This window comes from Triticum aestivum, chromosome 1B (assembly GCF_018294505.1).
Source record: "Triticum aestivum cultivar Chinese Spring chromosome 1B, IWGSC CS RefSeq v2.1, whole genome shotgun sequence".
NCBI lineage: Eukaryota > Viridiplantae > Streptophyta > Magnoliopsida > Poales > Poaceae > Triticum > Triticum aestivum.
The window spans coordinates 29,639,234-29,664,112 of record NC_057795.1 but is presented as its reverse complement, the minus strand read 5'-3'; positions in this window follow the sequence as shown (position 1 = coordinate 29,664,112).

Below are 24,879 nucleotides of genomic sequence, written 5' to 3'. Positions count from 1 at the left end.
TTCTTGAAAAAGAAGATCGGGTGGCACAGAAGGACCTAGAGAAGGTCACTACCGAGGCCAAGGACACTCGCTCTGCGATGAGAGCTATGAAGGAGGAGCTACGTCAGGCTGGATATATCACGGCTGGAAAGCCCTATATGTTGAAGTTCGGGGATCCTAAATATGCTCTGTTGGACCGGAAGTGGAGTGCAGCGAACACTTACCTGGACTTGGTGGCGAGTGCCGAGGACATGGCCGAAAACTTCCGCGATCAAAATGACCACGAAGTGGAGAGGATTTTTTGGTCGCAGTTCCATAATCCAGAGCGCCCACTTTCAGTATCCGATCGTTTGGCCGCATGGGCGGAGCTGAATAGGTTAACCGGACTCGCCATGAATCATGTCGTGAGTCATCTGTGGCCGAAAAGGCCCTAGCCGAAGAGTTATTTTAGCTTGGTGCAGAAGTTCCTCGGTGTGGTGCCGCATATTAATGCAATGAAGAGGTCGGCGTGCATAGAGGGTGCACAGATGGCTCTTGCCCGTGTCAAGACATACTGGGTGGATATGAAGGCCAGTGTTGTTGCATCCCAAGATTCGGACGAAAGCCGAGTACCTGCCGAGCACTATCTTCAGGAAGTTCTGCCGGGCGCTCGTTTAATAGAGACGCGGTGCTCGAAGGATGTTATGTTCGAATAACATGTATTATTGTAAAAAAATGTTTCAATGGAATATGAAAGCTTTTTATACTTGTGCTTTCAAGAATTAGAATACCTCCTGTGCGGCCGTTAATGTATATGTGTATATAACCTGAAAGATGGCAGTCTTCGGCTTCAGCCCCCACGCATATAATGCGGGGGTCTTCGCAAAAGGCGCATTTTCACACTTGATCCAATGTCTTGGTCCTGTAAAGGAGGTGATAGCGCAGCGAATTAGGCAAGCGGACTATAATGCTTTATCACTTTCACTTAGCCATAGGAGTTTGACAGTGGGGCTACTATATAGCCCCTAGGGGCACCGCGCTCACCCGAATTCAGGGCGCATCTGTGCCTGACCGGGAAACGGCCCTTCGTTAATGCGGAGGAATCCTAAAGATTTCGGTGGGTCATCGAGTGGTTGACCAGTATCACGCTATATCATGACAGTTAGTTTTCGGCTTTCTCTACTGAGGTGCTCGCCTGGCCGAACCGGGGCACAATCGCAGTAGTTCTCCTGGCGCCGCCTTAGCCGATAGAGCAGAACGTAAGGCAGCAAAACACAGGAGATGAGCAAACCCAACATTTGACCAAAGACATTATTCGGAGCTGATGCATATAAGGCCAAACTCGCGACGCCGAACACTCCCTAAGGTATTCGGTCTTTATGGAAACGAGCTGAACAACGCCCTTGGTAAGAAGCCCCTGGTGTCCAGGTACACGCAAAATTCTGACGTGGCCAAATGCCAAGACACCAGCCTCCTCCTCGGTTAGGGAAATAAACCGGGGGATGTTATCAACAAGAGACAATAAAAAAGGTTTATCCAGGGTCTTAATCTGAAAAGAATCCTTGGAACGGGTCCCTACTGCACGTTTGCGCCTGTGTCTCCGTTGTGCTGTATCCTAGACGGGTGTACCACGGTGCTCATCTGTAAAAGAGAGGAACTTAGATGAAAAACAATCATGCGAAAATTTATGTTTTATTAAATAAACAAAGTATAATTCAGAAAATGGGTAGAATTGAGCTTTATTGTCTCGTGTTGTATATGCGCGGAGCCCCTTGTACAGGGGTGTGCAGCTAGTAAGCCTTTGTATGTTTAAGACAGACTTGTCTAGCCGTGTCCGGGGTCTGAACGACCTGTTTGGGTGCTTTGACTAGTAAAGTTGGTTTAGAGTGTGGCTGTTAGGGAAGCCGGACAGTCTTCCGCTTTCGAGGAACACTTGATATTTCCCTTTAATGAAATGATGCCTCGTGTACCGGGCATTTTAAGTGTAAGGGATGCATAATGCGGTATTGTGTTAAAGCGGGCGAAAGCTTCGCGTCCCAGCAGTGCTTGATAGCTACTTGTATATGGGGCGATGTGAAAGGTTAGCTTTTCACAGCGGAAGTTGTCGGGGAAGCCGAACATAACTTCCAACAGTAGAGAACCTGTACAATGGGTATCTGGGCCTGGCGTTACCCCTTGAAAGGAACTGTTGCCATGGCGAATTTTTGTTGGGTTTATCCCCATTTTGCGGATTGTGCCTGGTATAGCAGGTTTAGATCACTGCCGCCGTCCATGAGGACTTCTGCGAAGTGGAGTCCATCAATTATCGAGTCTAAGACCAAGGCAGTCCAGCCTGCGTTCCGAATACTTCTAGAGTAATCCTGATAGTCGAAGGTGATTGGTTGTAACAATCAGTGGCAGGAATTCTCTAGGACAGGCTGTATGGCGTGTATATCCATAGGCGCCACTCTGTATTTCCCTTTTGTCACATGAAGTGAGTTTACTGTTTCGACTTCTTGTGGGAACTTCTTTTGTTCTCCGGTGCTCTGCTTGTGGGGTTCGTCATCGTCCTTGCTCGGTATGTCAAGCCCCTTGTGTTCAGCGTTAAGTTTGCCGGATTGCTTGAAGACCCAACAATTTCTGTGGGTATGGTTTGCAGGCTTCCCGGGAGTACTATGGATTTGGCATGTTTTGTCCAAGATGTTGTTTAGGTTAGATAGCTCATCCCTGCTATCCTTGAGGGGCAGCTTTTTCTGATTCTGCCGAGAGCTTTTGAATCCGGTGTTGACTACCCGCTCTTCAGGCTGTTTCCCTTGGTTCGGCGCTGGTCCTTGCTACGTCGTGGTTTCCTGTTTCCATCCCTGACTTCGGATGTACTTGGGTCGCTGGTGCTTCTCCTTGCCAACCAGCTATCCTCTCCGGCGCAAAAGCGGGTCATGAGGCTTGTTAATGTGTCCATTGTTCTTGGCTTTTCTTGGCCGAGGTGTCTGGCGAGCCATTCGTCTCGAACGCTGTGTTTGAAAGCTGCTAAGGCTTCGGTGTCCAGACAGTCGACTATCTGGTTCTTTTTAGTAAGAAATCTGTTCCAGAGTTTCCGGGCTGACTCTCCGGGTTGTTGAGTTATATGACTTAGATCATCTGCATCCGGAGGTCGGACATAGGTCCCTTGAAAATTTGCCCGAAAAGCATCCTCGAGCTCTTCCCAACTTCCAATGGTGTTTTTGGGAAGGCTTTTAAGCCAATGCCGGGCTGGCCCTTTGAGCTTGAGGGGTATGCATTTTATGGCATGGAGGTCATGTCCTCTAGCCACGTGTATGTGGAGGATATAGTCCTCAATCCAGACTCCAGGGTCTGTTGTTCCGTCGTGTGCCTCTATATATACGGGCTTGAATCCCGCTGGAAATTCATGGTCCAGCACCTCATCGGTGAGACAGAGGGGGTGTGCGGCTCCCCTATATTTGGGTGTGTCGTGATGTTCGGATACTTGTTGCATTGCATTGCTTACTATAGCTTGCTTTCTTGGCCCGTAGATAGATCTAGTTGGGCCGTCTTTTTGATGCGAATCCTTGCACGGATCGCGTGCCGGCTTGAGTGCGGCGCCCCTTGCCGCTCTATGTTGGCCATGGGGTTGTTTATCTGACCGGGTATCTTTTTTATTTTTTGATTGCAGGGGCTCTAAGGCCTCCACATCAAATTCCGGCAGTAATTTCCGCTTCGGATGGCTCTTTGTGTGACGACTGTCGCCGTACTTGTTTGCGGTGTTGAGTACTTTGCCCCATCTAATTCTGAGTGCATCTTCCTCTGTTTTGAGCTTCCGCTTCTACTTTTTCAGGCTACGCGCAGTGGCGACGAGCCTTTTGTGGAGGTTATTCTGCTCCAGCAACTTGTCCAGTGTGAGGTCGTCCGGACTATTATCTTCACCGGGGACGGGTTGTTTGGTTTGTTTACGCAAATTTCCCTGTTCAGGCGGTTGCTCGATGGCATGTTCGTCGTCCGCCGGTTCGCCCTGCTCATTGGCTGGGTCTCTGTTGAGGTGGGGTTTGGCACGGCACTTATGTCACCGCTTTGATTGCTTTTCGAGGGAACGATCCCTTGTTGCGTCACTTTGTTCCTCGTCGTCATTTCTTTTAGGTGTGTCCACCATGTATACATCGTGAGATGAGGTGGTTGTCCAGTGCCCTATAGGCGCTGATTCCTGTTCGTCTCCTGCATCGTCGTCCATACCGTCGATGTCTTCGGAGTCGAAATCGAGCATGTCGGTTAAATTATCGATAGTGGCTATGAAGTGGGCGGTGGGTGGGCTTTGAATTTCTTCGTCGTCCGCATCCCAACCTTGCTGACCATAGTGCGGTATTATATAGAGTCATGGGCGTGCCCCTCCGTGTTTTAATTTTTTATGGCACATACATACATTAAAAGAATCTGTTCCAAGCTGGAAGCACGGGTGGGCAGCACACAAAGGCATTGTGCGGTATTATATAGAGTCATGTTAGCTTGTGTCTGTGTTCCGAACGATTCCGTCGACTCGTTCAGACGGAGAGGCACGGACGTGAACCCGTGGAGGTATGGTGTGATATTACATAGAGTCACGTTTATACGTTTACTGCAGAAACACAACGGAATTGGATTCAGATGTGAACTCTCAATGTTTACTTTGTGAGGCAATGAATGGAAAATCCGAGAGACACTGTCCTTAAAAGCACGGGCAAGAACTCTATATAACCACGGTACTGTACCAAGGAGCCACTGTCAAACAAACGGAAGTCAAGCAATGAGGTCCAGGCTTTTAGTAGTAGAAGAAGCACTCTATCGGCTGGCATCGCTCCTTTGTCAGACACACAGCAGGACGGCTGTGGAAGGCACGTTTTTCAGGCAGAGAACGAACGTCACGATGCCACGACAAGGTGAAAGCATGGTTGTACAGATACACTGTTGAACAGTCACGGCTTTGATTATACAAGATGCACTGTTGAACACGCAGACCAGGCACGGGCTTGCCCCTCCGAGTTTTATTTTTTTATGGCACATACATACATTAAAAGAATATGTTCCACGCTGGAAGCATGGGTGGGAAGCACACAAAGGCATCGTGCGGTATTATATAGAGTCATGTTAGCTTGTGTCTGTCTTTCGAACGATTCCGTCGACTCGTTCAGACGGAGAGGCACGGGACGTAAACACGTGGAGGCATGGTGTGGTATTACATAGAGTCACGTCAGTGCGATTACTGCAGAAACACAATGGAATTGAATTCAGATGTGAACCCTCACTGATTACTTTGTGAGGCAATGAATGAACAATCCGAGTGACACTGTCCTTAAAAGCACGGGCAAGAACTTTGTACAACCACGGTTCTGTACCAAGGAGCCACTGTCAAACGCAGGGAAGTGAAGCAACGAGGTCCAGGCTTTTAGTAGTAGAAGAAGCACTTTATCGGCAGGCGTTGCTCCTTTGTCAGGCGCACAGTAGGACGGCTGTGGAAGGCACGTTTTTCAGGCAGAGAATGAACGTCACGATGCCACGACAAGGTGAAAGCATGGTTGTACAGATGCACTGTTGAACAATCACGGCTTTGATTATACAAGATGCACTGTTGAACACGCACACCAGGCACGAGCATGCCCCTCCGAGTTTTAATTTTTTTACGGCACATACATACATTAAAAAAATTGTTCCACGCCGGAAGCACAGGTGGGAAGCACACAAAGGCATTGTGCGGTATTATATAGAGTCATGTTAGCTTGTGTCTGTGTTCTGAACAATTCTGTCGACTCGTTCAGACAGAGAAGCACGGGACGTGAACACATGGAGGCATGGTGTGGTATAACATAGAGTCACGTCCGTGCATTTAAAGCATAAACACAACGGAATTGGATTCAGATGTGACCCCTCACTGTTTACTTTGTGAGGCAATGAATGGACGATCTGAGAGACACTGTCCTTAAAAGCACGGGCAAGAACTCTGTACAACCACGGTTCTGTACCAAGGAGCCGCTGTCAAACGCACGGAAGTGAAGCAACGAGGTCCAGGCTTTTAGTAGTAGAAGAATCATTCTATCGGCTGGCGTTGCTCCTTTGTCACTCGCACAGTAGGACGGCTGTGGAAGGCACATTTTTCAGGCAGAGAACGAACGTCACGATGCCACGACAAGGTGAAAGCATGGTTGTACAGATGCACGGTTGAACAGTCATGGCTTCTATTATACAAGATGCACTGTTGAACATGCAAACCAGGCACGGGCGTGCCCCTCTGAGTTTTAATATTTTATGACACATACATACATTAAAAGAATATGTTCCACGCCGGAAGCATGGGTGGGAAGCACACAAAGGCATCATGCGGTATTATATAGAGTCATGTTAGCTTGTGTCTGTCTTCCGAACGATTCTGTCGACCCGTTCAGACGGAGAGGCACGGATGTGAACCCGTGGAGGCTTGGTGTGGTATTACATAGAGTCATGTCCGTGCGTTTACTGCAGAAACAGAACGGAATTGGATTCAGATGTGAACCCTCACTGTTTACTTTGTGAGGCAATGAATGGATGATCCGAGAGAAACTGTCCTTAAAAGCATGGGCAAGAACTCTGTACAACCACGGTTCTGTACCAAGGAGCCACTGTCAAACGTACAAAAGTGAAGCAACGAGGTCCATGCTTTTAGTAGTAGAAGAAGCACTCTATCGGCTGGCGTTGCTCCTTTGTCAGGCGCACAGTAGGACGGCTATGGAAGGCACGTTTTTCAGGTAGAGAACGAACATCATGATGCCACGACAAGGTGAAAGCATGGTTGTACAGATGCACTGTTGAACAGTCACGGCTTTGATTATACAAGATGCACTGTTGAACACGCAGACTAGGCACGGGCCTGCCCCTCCGAGTTTTATTTTTTTATGGCACATACATACATTAAAAGAATATGTTCCACGCTAGAAGCATGGGTGGGAAGCACACAAAGGCATCGTGCGGTATTATATAGAGTCATGTTAGCTTGTGTCTGTCTTCCGACCGATTCCGTCGACTCGTTCAAACGGAGAGGCACGGGACGTAAACACGTGGAGGCATGGTGTGGTATTACATAGAGTCACGTCAGTGCAATTACTGCAGAAACACAATGGAATTGGATTCAGATGTGAACCCTCACTGATTACTTTGTGAGGCAATGAATGAACAATCCGAGTGACACTGTCCTTAAAAGCACGGCAAGAACTTTGTACAACCACGGTTCTGTACCAAGGAGCCACTGTCAAACGCACGGAAGTGAAGCAACGAGGTCCAGGCTTTTAGTAGTAGAAGAAGCACTTTATCGGCAGGCGTTGCTCCTTTGTTAGGCGCACAGTAGGACGGCTGTGGAAGGCATGTTTTTCAGGCAGAGAACGAACGTCACGATGCCACGACAAGGTGAAAGCATGGTTGTACATATGCACTGTTGAAAAATCACGGCTTTGATTATACAAGATGCACTGTTGAACACGCACACCAGGCACGAGCATGCCCCTCCGAGTTTTAATTGTTTTACGGCACATACATACATTAAAAGAATTGTTCCACGCTGGAAGCACGGGTGGGAAGCACACAAAGGCATTGTACGGTATTATATAGAGTCATGTTAGCTTGTGTCTGTGTTCTGAACGATTCTGTCGACTCGTTCAGACAGAGAAGCACGGGACGTGAACACATGGAGGCATGGTGTGGTATAACATAGAGTCACGTCCGTGCATTTAAAGCATAAACACAACGAAATTGGATTCAGATGTGACCCCTCACTGTTTACTTTGTGAGGCAATGAATGGACGATCCGAGAGACACTGTCCTTAAAAGCACGGGCAAGAACTCTGTACAACCACGGTTCTGTACCAAGGAGCCACTGTCAAACGCACAAAAGTGAAGCAACGAGGTCCATGCTTTTAGTAGTAGAAGAAGCACTCTATCGGCTGGCGTTGCTCCTTTGTCAGGCGCATAGTAGGACGGCTATGGAAGGCATGTTTTTCAGGCAGAGAACGAACATCATGATGCCACGACAAGGTGAAAGCATGGTTGTACAGATGCACTGTTGAACAGTCACGGCTTTGATTATACAAGATGCACTGTTGAACACGCAGACTAGGCACGGGCCTGCCCCTCCGAGTTTTATTTTTTTATGGCACATACATACATTAAAAGAATATGTTCCACGCTAGAAGCATGGGTGGGAAGCACACAAAGGCATCGTGCCGTATTATATAGAGTCATGTTAGCTTGTGTCTGTCTTCCGACCGATTCCGTCGACTCGTTCAAACGGAGAGGCACGGGACGTAAACACGTGGAGGCATGGTGTGGTATTACATAGAGTCACGTCAGTGCAATTACTGCAGAAACACTATGGAATTGGATTCAGATGTGAACCCTCACTGATTACTTTGTGAGGCAATGAATGAACAATCTGAGTGACACTGTCCTTAAAAGCACGGCAAGATCTTTGTACAACCACGGTTCTGTACCAAGGAGCCACTGTCAAACGCACGGAACTGAAGCAACAAGGTCCAGGCTTTTAGTAGTAGAAGAAGCACTTTATCGGCAGGCGTTGCTCCTTTGTTAGGCGCACAGTAGGATGGCTGTGGAAGGCACGTTTTTCAGGCAGAGAATGAACGTCACGATGCCACGACAAGGTGAAAGCATGGTTGTACATATGCACTGTTGAACAATCACGGCTTTGATTATACAAGATGCACTGTTGAACACGCACACCAGGCACGAGCATGCCCCTCCGAGTTTTAATTGTTTTACGGCACATACATACATTAAAAGAATTGTTCCACGCTGGAAGCTCGGGTGGGAAGCACACAAAGGCATTGTGCGGTATTATATAGAGTCATGTTAGCTTGTGTCTGTGTTCCGAATGATTCCGTCGACTCGTTCAGACAGAGAAGCACGGGACGTAAACACATGGAGGCATGGTGTGGTATAACATAGAGTCACGTCCGTGCATTTAAAGCATAAACACAACGGAATTGGATTCAGATGTGACCCCTCACTGTTTACTTTGTGAGGCAATGAATGGACAATCCGAGAGACACTGTCCTTAAAAGCACGGGCAAGAACTCTGTACAACCACGGTTCTGTACCAAGGAGCCACTGTCAAACGCACGGAAGTGAAGCAACGAGGTCCAGGCTTTTAGTAGTAGAAGAAGCACTCTATCGGCTGGCGTTGCTCCTTTGTCACTCGCACAGTAGGATGACTGTGGAAGGCACGTTTTTCAGGCAGAGAACGAACGTCACGATGCCACGACAAGGTGAAAGCGTGGTTGTACAGATGCACGGTTGAACAGTCATGGCTTTGATTATACAAGATGCACTGTTGAACACGCAAACCAGGCACGGGCGTGCCCCTCCGAGTTTTAATATTTTATGACACATACATACATTAAAAGAATATGTTCCACGCCGGAAGCATGGGTGGGAAGCACACAAAGGCATCGTGCGGTATTATATAGAGTCTTGTTACCTTGTGTCTGTCTTCCGAACGATTCCGTCGACTCGTTCAGATGGAGAGGCACGGACGTGAACCCGTGGAGGCTTGGTGTGGTATTACATAGAGTCATGTCCGTGCGTTTACTGCAGAAACAGAACGAAATTGGATTCAGATGTGAACCCTCACTATTTACTTTGTGAGGCAATGAATGGATAATCCGAGAGAAACTGTCCTTAAAAGCATGGGCAAGAACTCTGTACAACCACGGTTCTGTACCAAGGAGCCACTGTCAAACGCACAAAAGTGAAGCAACGAGGTCCATGCTTTTAGTAGTAGAAGAAGCACTCTATCGGCTGGCGTTGCTCCTTTGTCAGGCACACAGTAGGACGGCTATGGAAGGCATGTTTTTCAGGCAGAGAACGAACATCATGATGCCACGACAAGGTGAAAGCATGGTTGTACAGATGCACTGTTGAACAGTCACGGCTTTGATTATACAAGATGCACTGTTGAACACGCAGACCAGGCACGGGCCTGCCCCTCCGAGTTTTCTTTTTTTATGGCACATACATACATTAAAAGAATATGTTCCACGCTGGAAGCACGGGTGGGAAGCACACAAAGGCATCGTGCGGTATTATATAGAGTCATGTTAGCTTGTGTCTGTCTTCCGACCGATTCCGTCGACTCGTTCAGACGGAGAGGCACAGGACGTAAACACGTGGAGGCATGGTGTGGTATTACATAGAGTCACGTCAGTGCGATTACTGCAAAAACACAATGGAATTGGATTCAGATGTGAACCCTCACTGATTACTTTGTGAGGCAATGAATAAACAATCCGAGTGACACTGTCCTTAAAAGCACGGGTAAGAACTTTGTACAACCACGGTTCTGTACCAAGGAGCCACTGTCAAACGCACGGAAGTGAAGCAATGAGGTCCAGGATTTTAGTAGTAGAAGAAGCACTTTATCGGCAGGCGTTGCTCCTTTGTCAGGCGCACAGTAGGACGGCTGTGGAAGGCACGTTTTTCAGGCAGAGAACGAACGTCACGATGCCACGACAAGGTGAAAGCATGGTTGTACAGATGCACTATTGAACAATCACGGCTTTCATTATACAAGATGTACTGTTGAACACGCACACCAGGCACGAGCATGCCCCTCCAAGTTTTAAGTTTTTGACGGCACATACATACATTAAAAGAATTGTTCCACGCCGGAAGCATGGGTGGGAAGCACACAAAGGCATTGTGCGGTATTATATAGAGTCATGTTAGCTTGTGTCTGTGTTCCGAACGATTCCGTCGACTTGTTCAGACAGAGAAGCACGGGACGTAAACACATGGAGGCATGGTGTGGTATAACATAGAGTCACGTCCGTGCATTTAAAGCATAAACACAACGGAATTGGATTCAGATGTGACCCCTCACTGTTTACTTTGTGAGGCAATAAATGGACGATACGAGAGACACTGTCCTTAAAAGCACGCGCAAGAACTCTGTACAACCACGGTTCTGTACCAAGGAGCCGCTGTCAAACGCACGGAAGTGAAGCAATGAGGTCCAGGCTTTTAGTAGTAGAAGAAGCACTCTATCGGCTGGCGTTGCTCCTTTGTCGCTCGCACAATAGGGCAGCTGTGGAAGGCACGTTTTTCAGGCAGAGAACGAACGTCACAATGCCACGACAAGGTGAAAGCATGGTTGTATAGATGCACGGTTGAACAGTCATGGCTTTGATTATACAAGATGCACTGTTGAACACGCAAACCAGGCACGGGCGTGCACCTCCGAGTTTTAATATTTTATGACACATACATACATTAAAAGAATATGTTCCACGCCGGAAGCATGGGTGGGAAGCACACAAAGGCATCGTGCGGTATTATATAGAGTCTTGTTACCTTGTGTCTGTCTTCCGAACGATTCCGTCGACTCGTTCAGACGGAGAGGCACGGACGTGAACCCGTGGAGGCTTGGTGTGGTATTACATAGAGTCATGTCCGTGCGTTTACTGCAGAAACAGAACGGAATTGGATTCAGATGTGAACCCTCACTGTTTACTTTGTGAGGCAATGAATGGATGATCCGAGAGAAACTGTCCTTAAAAGCATGGGCAAGAACTCTGTACAACCACGGTTCTGTACCAAGGAGCCACTGTCAAACGCACAAAAGTGAAGCAACGAGGTCCATGCTTTTAGTAGTAGAAGAAGCACTCTATCGGCTGGCGTTGCTCCTTTGTCAGGCGCACAGTAGGACGGCTATGGAAGGCATGTTTTTCAGGCAGAGAACGAACATCATGATGCCACGACAAGGTGAAAGCATGGTTGTACAGATGCACTGTTGAACAGTCACGGCTTTGATTATACAAGATGCACTGTTGAACACGCAGACTAGGCACGGGCCTGCCCCTCCGAGTTTTCTTTTTTTATGGCACATACATACATTAAAAGAATATGTTCCACGCTGGAAGCACGGGTGGGAAGCACACAAAGGCATCGTGCGGTATTATATAGAGTCATGTTAGCTTGTGTCTGTCTTCCGACCGATTCCGTCGACTCGTTCAGACGGAGAGGCACAGGACGTAAACACGTGGAGGCATGGTGTGGTATTACATAGAGTCACATGAGTGCGATTACTGCAGAAACACAATGGAATTGGATTCAGATGTGAACCCTCACTGATTACTTTGTGAGGCAATGAATGCACAATCCGAGTGACACTGTCCTTAAAAGCACGGGTAAGAACTTTGTACAACCACGGTTCTGTACCAAGGAGCCACTGTCAAACGCACGGAAGTGAAGCAACGAGGTCCAGGCTTTTAGTAGTAGAAGAAGCACTTTATCGGCAGGCGTTGCTCCTTTGTCAGGTGCACAGTAGGACGGCTGTGGAAGGCACGTTTTTCAGGCGGAGAACAAACGTCACGATGCCATGACAAGGTGAAAGCATGGTTGTACAGATGCACTGTTGAACAATCACGGCTTTGATTATACAAGATGTACTGTTGAACACGCACACCAGGCACGAGCATGCCCCTCCAAGTTTTAAGTTTTTGACGGCACATACATACATTAAAAGAATTGTTCCACGCCGGAAGCATGGGTGGGAAGCACACAAAGGCATTGTGCGGTATTATATAGAGTCATGTTAGCTTGTGTCTGTGTTCCGAACGATTCCGTCGACTTGTTTAGACAGAGAAGTACGGGACGTAAACACATGGAGGCATGGTGTGGTATAACATAGAGTCACGTCCGTGCATTTAAAGCATAAACACAATGGAATTGGATTCAGATGTGACCCCTCACTTTTTACTTTTTGAGGCAATAAATGGACGATACGATAGACACTGTCCTTAAAAGCACGGGCAAGAACTCTGTACAACCACGGTTCTGTACCAAGGAGCCGCTGTCAAACGCACGGAAGTGAAGCAATGAGGTCCAGGCTTTTAGTAGTAGAAGAAGCACTCTATCGGCTGGCGTTGCTCCTTTGTCGCTCGCACAGTAGGATGGCTGTGGAAGGCACGTTTTTCAGGCAGAGAACGAACGTCACAATGCCACGACAAGGTGAAAGCATGGTTGTACAGATGCACGGTTGAACAGTCATGGCTTTGATTATACAAGATGCACTGTTGAACATGCAAACCAGGCACGGGCGTGCCCCTCCGAGTTTTAATATTTTATGACACATACATACATTAAAAGAATATGTTCCACGCTGGAAGCATGGGTGGGAAGCACACAAAGGCATCGTGCGGTATTATATAGAGTCATGTTAGCTTATGTCTGTCTTCCGAACGATTCGGTCGACTCGTTCATACGGAGAGGCACGGATGTGAACCCGTGGAGGCTTGGTGTGGTATTACATAGAGTCACGTCTGTGCGTTTACTGCAGAAACAGAACGGAATTGGATTCAGATGTGAACCCTCACTGTTTACTTTGTGAGGCAATGAATGGATGATCCGAGAGAAACTGTCCTTAAAAGCATGGGCAAGAACTCTGTACAACCACGGTTCTGTACCAAGGAGCCACTGTCAAACGCACAAAAGTGAAGCAATGAGGTCCATGCTTTTAGTAGTAGAAGAAGTACTCTATCGGCTGGCGTTGCTCCTTTGTCAGGCGCATAGTAGGACGGCTATGGAAGGCACGTTTTTCAGGCAGAGAACGAACATCATGATGCCACGACAAGGTGAAAGCATGGTTGTACAGATTCACTGTTGAACAGTCACGGCTTTGATTATACAAGATGCACTATTGAACACGCAAACCAGGCACGGGCGTGCCCCTCCAAGTTTTCTTTTTTTATGGCACATACATACATTAAAAGAATATGTTCCACGCTGGAAGCATGGGTGGGAAGCACACAAAGGCATCGTGCGGTATTATATAGAGTCATGTTAGCTTGTGTCTATCTTCCGACCGATTCCGTCGATTCGTTCAGACGGAGAGACACAGGACGTAAACACGTGGAGGCATGGTGTGGTATTACATAGAGTCACGTCAGTGCGATTACTGCAGGAACACAATGGAATTGGATTCAGATGTGAACCCTCACTGATTACTTTGTGAGGCAATGAATGAACAATCCGAGTGACACTGTCCTTAAAAGCATGGTTAAGAACTTTGTACAACCACGGTTCTGTACCAAGGAGCCACTGTCAAACGAACGGAAGTGAAGCAACGAGGTCCAGGCTTTTAGTAGTAGAACAAGCACTTTATCGGCAGGCGTTGCTCCTTTGTCAGGCGCACAGTAGGACGGCTGTGGAAGGCACGTTTTTCAGGCAGAGAACGAACGTCACGATGCCACGACAAGGTGAAAGCATGGTTGTACAGATGCACTGTTGAACAATCACGGCTTTGATTATACAAGATGCACTGTTGAACACGCACACCAGGCACGAGCATCCTCCTCCAAGTTTTAATTTTTTGACGGCACATACATACATTAAAAGAATTGTTCCACGTCGGAAGCACGGGTGGGAAGCACACAAAGGCATTGTGCGGTATTATATAGAGTCATGTTAGCTTGTGTCTGTGTTCCGAACGATTCCGTCGACTTGTTCAGACAGAGAAGCACGGGACGTAAACACATGGAGGCATGGTGTGGTATAACATAGAGTCACGTCCGTGCATTTAAAGCATAAACACAACGGAATTGGATTCAGATGTGACCCCTCACTGTTTACTTTGTGAGGCAATGAATGGACGATACGAGAGACACTGTCCTTAAAACCACGGGCAAGAACTCTGTACAACCACGGTTCTGTACCAAGGAGCCGCTGTCAAACGCACGGAAGTGAAGCAACGAGGTCCAGGCTTTTAGTAGTAGAAGAAGCACTCTATCGGCTGGCGTTGCTCCTTTGTCGCTTGCATAGTAGGACGGCTGTGGAAGGCACATTTTTCAGGCAGAGAACGAACGTCACGATGCCACGACAAGGTGAAAGCATGGTTGTACAGATGCACGGTTGAACAGTCATGGCTTTGATTATACAAGATGCACTGTTGAACACACAAACCAGGCACGGGCATGCCCCTCCGAGTTTTAATATTTTATGACACATACATACATTAAAAGAATATGTTCCACGCCGGAAGCATGGGTGGGAAGCACACAAAGGCATCGTGCGGTATTATATAGAGTCATGTTAGCTTGTGTCTGTCTTCCGAATGATTCCGTCGACTCGTTCATATGGAGAGGCACGGACATGAACCCGTGGAGGCTTGGTGTGGTATTACATAGAGTCACGTCCGTGCGTTTACTGCAGAAACAGAACGGAATTGGATTCAGATGTGAACCCTCATTGTTTACCTTGTGAGGCAATGAATGGATGATCCGAGAGAAACTGTCCTTAAAAGCATGGGCAAGAACTCTGTACAACCACGGTTCTGTACCAAGGAGCCACTGTCAAACGCACAAAAGTGAAGCAACAAGGTCCATGCTTTTAGTAGTAGAAGAAGCACTCTATCGGCTGGCGTTGCTCCTTTGTCAGGCGCACAGTAGGACGGCTATGGAAGGCACGTTTTTCAGGCAGAGAACGAACATCATGATGCCACGACAAGGTGAAAGCATGGTAGTACAGATGCACTGTTGAACAGTCACGGCTTTGATTATACAAGATGCACTGTTGAACACGCAGACTAGGCACGGGCATGCCCCTTCGAGTTTTCTTTTTTTATGGCACATACATACATTAAAAGAATATGTTCCACACTGGAACCATGGGTGGGAAGCACACAAAGGCATCGTGCGGTATTATATAGAGTCATATTAGCTTGTGTCTGTCTTCCGATCGATTGCGTCGACTCATTCAGACGGAGAGGAACGGGAAGTAAACACATGGAGGCATGGTGTGGTATTACATAGAGTCACGTCAGTGCGATTACTGCAGAAACACAATGGAATTGGATTCAGATGTGAACCCTCACTGATTACTTTGTGAGGCAATGAATGAACAATCCGAGTGACACTGTCCTTAAAAGCACGGGCAAGAACTTTGTACAACCACGATTCTATAACAAGGAGCCACTGTCAAACGCATGGAAGTGAAGCAACGAGGTCCAGGATTTTAGTAGTAGAAGAAGCACTCTATCGGCTGACGTTGCTCCTTTGTCAGACGCACAGTAGGACGGGTGTGGAAGGCACGTTTTTCAGGCAGAGAACGAACGTCACGATGCCACAACAAGGTGAAAGCATGGTTGTATAGATGCACTATTCAACAGTCACTGCTTTGATTATACAAGATGCACTGTTGAACACGCAGACAAGGCACGGGCGTGCCCCTCCGAGTTTTAATTTTTTATGACACATACATACATTAAAAGAATCTGTTCCACGCCGAAAGCATGGGTGGGAAGCACACAAAGGCATAGTGTGGTACTATATAGAGTCATGTTAGCTTGTATCTGTCTTCCGAACGATTTTGTCGACTCGTTCAGACGAAGAGGCACGGACGTGAACCCGTGGAGGCATGGTGTGGTATTACATAGAGTCACGTCCGTGCGTTTACTACAGAAACACAACAGAATTGGATTCAGATGTGAATCGTCACTGTTTACTTTGTGAGGCAATGAATGGATTATCCGAGAGACACTGTCCTTAAAAGCACGGGCAAGAACTCTGTACAACCACAGTTTTGTACCGAGGAGCCACTGTCAAATGCACGAAAGTGAAGAAACGAGGTCCAGGCATTTAGTAGTAGAAGATGCACTCTATCGGCTGGTGTTGCTCCTTTGTCGGGCGCACATTAGAACGGCTGTGGAAGGCACATTTTTCAGGTAGAGACCGAACGTCACGATGCCACGACAAGGTGAAAGCATGGTTGTACAGATGCACTTTTGAATAGTCACGGCTTCGATTATACAAGATGCACTATTGAACATGCAGACCAGGCACGGGCGTGCCCCTCCGTGTTTTAATATTTTATGACACATACACACATTAGAAGAATCTGTTCCAGACCGGAAGCACGGGTGGGAAGCAGACAAAGGCATCGTGCGGTATTATATAGAGTCATGTTAGGTCGTGTCTGTCTTCCGAACGATTCCGTCGACTCATTCAGACGGAGAGGCACCGACGTGAACCCGTGGAGGCATGGTGTGTTATTACATAGAGTCACGTCCGTGCGTTTACTGCAGAAACACAACGGGATTGGATTCAGATGTGAACCCTCACTCTTTACTTTGTGAGGCAATGAATGGATGATCCGAGAGACACTGTCCTTAAAAGCACAGGCAAGAACTCTATACAACCACGGTTCTGTACCAAGGAGCCACTGTCAAACGCACGAAAGTGAGGCAACGAGGTCCATGATTTTAGTAGTAGAAGAAGCACTCTATTGGCTGGCGTTGCTCCTTTGTCAGATGCACAGCAGGACGGCTGTGGAAGGCATGTTTTTCAAGCAGAGAACGAACGTCACGATGCCACGACAAGGTGAAAGCATGTTTGTACAGATGCACTATTGAACAGTCACGGCTTTGATTATACAAGATGCACTGTTGAACACGCAGACCAGGCACGGGCGTGCCCCTCCGAGTTTTATTTTTTTACGGCACATACATACATTAAAAGAATATGTTCCACGTTGGAAGCATTGGTGGGAAGCACACAAAGGCATCGTGCGGTATTATATAGAGTCATGTTAGCTTTGGTCTGTCTTCTGAACGATTCCGTCGACTCATTCAGACGGAGAGGCACGGGACGTAAAACACGTGGAGGCATGGTGTGGTATTACATAGAGTCACGTCCGTGCGATTACTTGAGAAACACAATGGAATTGGATTCAGATGTGAACCCTCACTGATTACTTTTTGAGGCAATGAATGGACGATCTGAGTGACACTGTCCTTAAAAGCACGGGCAAGAACTTTGTACAACCACGGTTATGTACCAAGGAGCCACTGTCAAACGCACGAAAGCGAAGCAACGAGGTCCAGGCTTTTAGTAGTAGAAGAAGCACTCTATCGGATGGCGTTGCTCCTTTGTAAGATGCACAGTAGGACGGCTGTGGAAGGCACATTTTTCAGGCAGAGAACGAACGTCGCGATGACACGACAAGGTGAAAGCATGGTTGTTAGATGCTCTGTTGAACAGTCACGGCTTTCATTATAGAAGATGCACTATTGAACATGCAAACCAGGCACAGGCGTGCCCCTCCGAGTTTCAATTTTTTACGACTGATACATACATTAAAATAATAGGTTCCACGCCGGAAGCATGGGTGCGAAGCACACAAAGGCATTGTGCGCTATTATACTGAGTCATGTTAGCTTGTGTCTGTCTTCCAAACGATTCCGTCGACTCGTTCAGACGGAGAGGCACGGACGTGAACCCGTGGAGGCATGGTGTGGTATTACATAGAGTCCCGTCCATCCGTTTACTGCAAAAGTACAACGGAATTTGATTCAGATATGAACCCTCACTGTTTACTTTGTGAGGCAATGATTGGATGATCCGAGAGACACTGTCCTTAAAAGCACGGGAAAGAACTCTGTACAACCACGGTTCTGTAGCAAGGAGCCACTGTCAAATGCACGGAAGTGAAGCAACGAGGTCCAGGCTTTTAGTGGTAGAAGAAGCACTCTATCGGCTGGCGTTGCTCCTTTGTCAGGCACACAGTAGGACGGTTGTGGAAGGCACGTTTTTTAGGTAGAGAACGAACGTCATGATGCAACGACAAGGTGAAAGCATGGTTGTACAAATGCACTGTTGAACAGTCACGGCTTTGACTATACAAGATGCACTATTGAACATGCAGACCAGGCATGGGCGTGCCCCTCTGTGTTTTAATTTTTTACGACGTATACACAAATTAGAAGAATTTGTTCCACACCAGAAGCATGGGTGGGAAGCAGACAAAGGCATCATGCGGTATTATATAGAGTCATGTTAGCTCGTGTCTGTGTTCCGAACGATTCCGTCGACTCGTTCAAACGGAGAGGCAAGGACTTGAACCTGTGGAGGCATGGTGTGTTATTACATAGAGTCACATCTGTGCGTTTACTACAGAAACACAACGGAATTGGATTCAGATGTGAACCCTCACTCTTTACTTTGTGAGGCAATGAATGGATGATCCGAGAGACACTGTCCTTAAAAGCACGGGCAAGAACTCTGTACAACCACGGTTCTGTACCAAGTAGCCACAATCAAACGCACGAAACTGAAGCAACAAGGTCGAGGCTTTTAGTAGTAGAAGAAGCACTCTATCAGCTGGCGTTGCTCCTTTGTCAGACGCACAGTAAAATTGACGCGGCTGATGCACAATAAACATACCAACCTTCGACATCCACGTTCACAAACTGACGCGGCTGCGGAAAATAACAAGGAAACCTGTGCCTGTGATATTTTTCTCCGCCGAGTAAACATACATAAAGAAACAAAAGGGTTCTTATTTAAATTTGTTTTGTTTCTATAACTGCAGCAAATTAACTTACAAGCCGTTCTTATAACCACAGAACGAGAAAATAAACAATCGACACCCGCCCGCCCTCCCCACCGATCGCTTGCTATTTCATCGCTCCACATGCGACCTTGTTTTTGAATGTTCAGCGATCCATTATTCCTTCTCCACCCTTGTGCAAACCCACCCTTGTGCGTAGCTATTCAGCCTATTTACCTGTAAAATTAATATACATACATGAAAACAAAGTGAAAGATTGCGGTCATCACTGTTTTCTTGCTTACGTCCTTTTTAAGCTGCATTATTACCTTTTAATTTTTCTATTCGTACTGTTCTCCGGTGCCAAAAAGTCTCCACTCAGACATTTCCTTTCTGGAAATTGACTGCGCAGATTTCATGCCTTGTCTCGGGCTTCCCTGAACGCATTATGTGTGCCTGCCTTGTGTGATGAGTTATTCTGGCGTAGATGCAAGACTTTGGTAAATGCTCCCTGTTGTCAGTGGGGTCGTTGGAGTTGCAGGCATCTGACGTCTCCCTCCTGGGCTTGGAGTGCATTGTCCTGAGCCGTTTGATGTCCTTGATGCTGTTGTCGGTGTTGTCGGCCATTTCATTGACTTTGCCCTCTTCTCCTGCTGCGATTTCCTCTTCTCCTCTTCAATCCTCATCCTCTCATCTACTTCTAGGTTATCCGGGCAGATTGTTTTCCTGTGACCCTTTACTCGACAACGGCCGCACTTGGATGCAGCTTTGTTGCCTTTTCCTTTATTCTCAGAACCAGCTTTGATTTGATCTCCTTTTTTCATGCCCTTTGAGCCACTCATGGGAGGGTTCTTGAGAGTTTCGGCAAGAATGCATGTGTCTGGTTCCTCAGCAAGTGCCGACATGACTTTTATTTTCATATCTACCGTACACTCATGCAGCACACTGAATGCCTTCTCTTTTCTGCAAGCATTTGAACAGACATCTGACAACTCAGCGTAAGCGAGGCCGATCATAGTTTCATCGTCTTGTGTGGTCATGCTATCACCTTGACTTATAGATAGAACTTTCAGACTCTCTGATAGATTCCTGGTCCATCTAGGGATGATGAAGGATTTTGGAAGTTGATCGATCATGCCTGTTTAGTCCATCACCTTCAGCACATGGCAGCACTGAATGCCATCCCTACTCATTTTCTTGCAGTTGCAACTGTATATTTCTTTTTTCTCATCCACATCTACCCTAAACTCAGACCTATCAAATTCCTCGCCCAGATATGGTTTCCACACTTTTTGTTCAGACTCGGTAATCTTTTTTTAAAAATACTGCCTCCCCTTTGCTAGGTCAGAGCACTTGAAGTAAGTCCGGTTCCGTTGCTCCAGCTGGAATTTCCTGACAATTTCATTGGTGTATACTTCACTTGCTAGTCTTTCAATCGGAAAACCCGTCTCTAGTGATGGCGCCTTCTCTTCTGTTTGGTGTCTTTTCTTGTCAAGCGTAGCGAGGCAATTTTGCTAAATCATGTGATACGCATGAACAACCCTTTTTATAGTGTCCTTGTGGTCAAAGTAATCCTTCCACATCGAATTCGTGCTCTTACTGCGAGTGGTTGTTGACGAGAAAGGATAGAAGCAGTCCTTGAAGTAGGCCGGCACCCAGAAATTTCAGAGTTCCCATAGCGTGTTCAGGTGTTTGTTGCCTTCCGCCTTGTAAAGAGTAATTGCTGATTTCCAGGTGCGCTCAAACTCATCTTGATCCAGTGAGTTTTTGATGATTCGAAATAAATCATCAGACATCCCTGGGTGCTGTGCAAACACTACTGTGTTAGTTTCCTTCATGTTCTTCCTAATATGCCACCAGTAGAACATGTGCCTCGTTCTCGGAAGAGCTTCCTTTATTGCAGTCTTCATCGCCTGGTCCTGGTCTGTTATTATGTATTTCGGCTCTTTACCTCCCATTGCCTCGACAAACATGCTTAGGAGCCACTTGAATGACCCTATTTTGGTGGTTGACCCATGGTTGTCGACACCTATAATTGGTGCAAATGGCAAGCCATATATATTCGTAGGGAATGTCGAGTCAAAAGACACGAAATCTCCATATAGCTCATAATTCATCTTGCACAAGGAGTCTATCCAGAATAGGCTATGCACTACATTCTTCTCTATCTCTTCCACATGGTGGAATCCCGGGCTCCGCCTCTGCATATCAGCAAACATTTTCATGGTGACCTCGATATCAGTCCCATGCTATCCAGCCCTATCCCGGCATGCAATGTTGCTTATGTCAATCGTGTCAAACATAATTTCTCGCCTCGGTTTTCCCATGGCAGTAAAAATCTGCATAAGCTTCCTTGGTTCTAATCTCGCCTTCTGCAGCACTTGTATAAAGAATTTCTCCTGAGGTGTCATCTTCTTATAGCATCGCATGAACTTCAGCATCCAATCGGATGGGTGAAGTTGGTGGTTGTGCTCTAGGCGCACGTTCTTCAGATACCATTTCCTCCTATATGTATCCCTCTTGGCTGTTATTTGCACCGGGCAGCTTGTCCCGATCAAGCAGTTGCTCCTTCTCTCCTTAACATGTCTCTCAGTTGTTTTATTCTACCCTTGCTTGGTGGACTGAAACACTTGCTTGTCAAGTTCCTGATCATATGTCGATCTTCTGCTCGTTGATCGCTTCGCAGCAAAGCCAACCCTTCCCGCATATCTGCAGAAAAAGAAAAGGCACTCATCCAATGATCCGAATACCATACCACCCTCTGGTTCGAGCGCTTCGGTGACCTCCTGAATCGTTGGGTATATGCCTTCTTTGAACATGCCGTCCATTTCTTTTTGTACAATGGTTGATGGCGCCATGATGATTCTGTCTACCATGTCTTTGTTCGTCTGATCGCATTCACTTCTGATGACATCAGTTTCATCGCCAGCCACAGGTCCACTTACAGCGGTGCTTCTGCTGCTTTGTTGTTTGTCACACGCAGCAACGTCATTTCTGCATGGCATAGTCAAATCCATAAATGAGTCTGCTTCTCCACTGTCGCATTGTGCAATGCTGCATCCTGTTTCTCCGGCACTCGTGCAACCAAGGGATAGTGATGCTTCTACCATGCAATCCGTGTTGGCGCTATATGCTACTTGTTGCTGTGAACGTTGAGTTTCCTTCGAAATGGATGGAGAACTATGATATTTCTTTGCCTCATCTGTTATCCCCTCCGCCAAATCCTGGACGCATGGCACGAAACAGAATTAGATGTCCAGAGCAGCATATGCAAAAAAAATTATTTTTAAACAAAAGATTTATATGACTCATCAAGGCTCATCTGGTATACCAAAACCAGACCCGTGCCTCTTCACCAAGTATAAGTGGTACACCAGAGGCACTGTTCACATTATACCCAGCAGCACGAATGTGACCATGCTACACACACATCTGGACAAGAGGCACAGCTGTGCTTCTGTTTACACCATACAACCAGAGAGGCACAACAACATACTATACAAAAGAACAACTGCACATACAACCATACCAGATGGGCAGCCGTCCTCCTGTTTTGCAATTTACCCTATTCTTCCATAAAACTATTTGTGTGTTGAATTGAAAAAGCATAGTTCCGACATCACCTTTGTTTTCCCATGCCTCTCTTGTCCAGCAAATCTTGGCGACAACCTCCGTGCATTGGTGATTTCGCTGACGATTCTGAATGCCATCGGATATCCTTTGGAAGGACCCCTCATGTTGAACGCCGCAGGTGATCCTTCCAAAGGATCTTGCCTTATGTTTTCATCGAACCGTGGACTACCGCGATACTAGCTTCCTTACTCGTACACCTACGTGTGCAGGATACAACAATTTAAATATACCAGACGGAAACAAAGAAAAAATTGCTCACAAACAAAATATACATTTTGCTTTAAATGTTGTTGCATGTTCGTATTTGCTGTCACATGTATTGCTTTCTGGTGCAGCTATACGGTAAAGTTTATTCCTCCTATGTTTGATTTTGTGGTTGGGCTCTTCTTGCTTGTGCAAACCATACCAAATCCTTGAACACCAATGCGTTTGTTGCCAATGATCCTTTTTCTTGCATCAAAGGAAATTCTGTTACCCTGTACCTCTTCATTATGACCGCCTTCAAACGCTGGGCCGTCACAACGCCCGCTCTGTGCCTTTGTGGACATCTGTGTCTTGAAACCAAAAAAAAATAGATGCACATGCGAGTATTACAAAGAATTAGCACATAAAACTTCCACGTACGTTCAAAACCAGCGTTTGAAGTTTTTGTCGTTACCTGCACAATCTGCTTAGTGGAGTCTATGCTGCTTAGAATGCTCCTCTTTGCAGGTGTCTATTGCACACCATGCTCCTCGTTGGGATGTTTGCCAAGAACTTGTATCTCACCCTTGACTCCAATTATTCTAGCCTGCATGGCATGTGCGTGTTTGACAGCATCTGCATCTTTGATCTTCTTCTCGTTTTGTAGTAATTTTCTTTCATCCACTTCTCGATACTCAACTGCAGAGTAGATGCACAGGATAAACAGATATTACAACATTCATCCAGGAAATATTAATCATTTTTGTTATCGTTTTTTAATGATCTACTATTTGGTGTTCTTAGTGGTGGCACCTTGACAGCAAACGTCCCAGAAATAAAAGACCAAACGCTAATGTTCAACAGCCTTACAATTACCTGCCTCCCATAATCCTTGCCGATGTCATTCAAACACCGACCGTCCCTGTTGTCCTGACCAGATGACGCACTCCTGAACATCTGCCCGAAAAAGAGATGTAATGAATATAAAGGTTATAAAACTGCAGTATCAGTGTCGAAACTTTTCAAAGTCGATCTCAATTTTTCTTAATAACCTTTTACACTTACCACGCAACAGAGATATGTTTTTAGTTTATATAATTGGCATATATAAATATATACATATAATAATTTTTAATTAAACTGCAACCTCAACCATAGTGAGATCCTCTGATGCTAGTTTGCTTCTGCAACACTTAACACAAAGATAACCATGAAACCTAACAAAACTAACAAGCTCGTATTACAAGGACGAGAGTACACAAAACAAAAAACAAACTCAAATCAGAGCTACAGTGTAAAACTAAACGGTTTTATTCTACGAATCCCGACAACAACAAATTCATCAACGAATTGAATCTTGTGTATCAGGAATCGCCACGCAAAGGTGCGTTGATAATTTTTTTACTAACCTTTGATTGTCGAATCTTATGCGTTGATTGTTCGGAACTCACATCTTTCTAAATTGTGGGGGGATCTTCTTCCCCTGCGGTTTATCAGCGATCTCCTTCAATGATTTTGAATCTGGGAGAGAGAGAAAAGAGAAAGAGAGAGGGAGAGAGAGAAAGAGAGAGAGAGGCTACTTCGATTTTTTGCGTGTAGGAGAAGAATAACCTAATAGGTGGGGTGAGTTTTGCGACGCATGAGAGATGCACATGTTTTTTCGGTGTGACGAGATGTGGTAGGTCGACTTCACTTGACAGTCGACGAGACTGACAAGTGGGCTTTCAGTTAATAATTCCTCTAAGTCTCTCACTAACTTGTGGGGTCGGCCCTATATGAGTCCTATGAGGAGTACCTCCATCT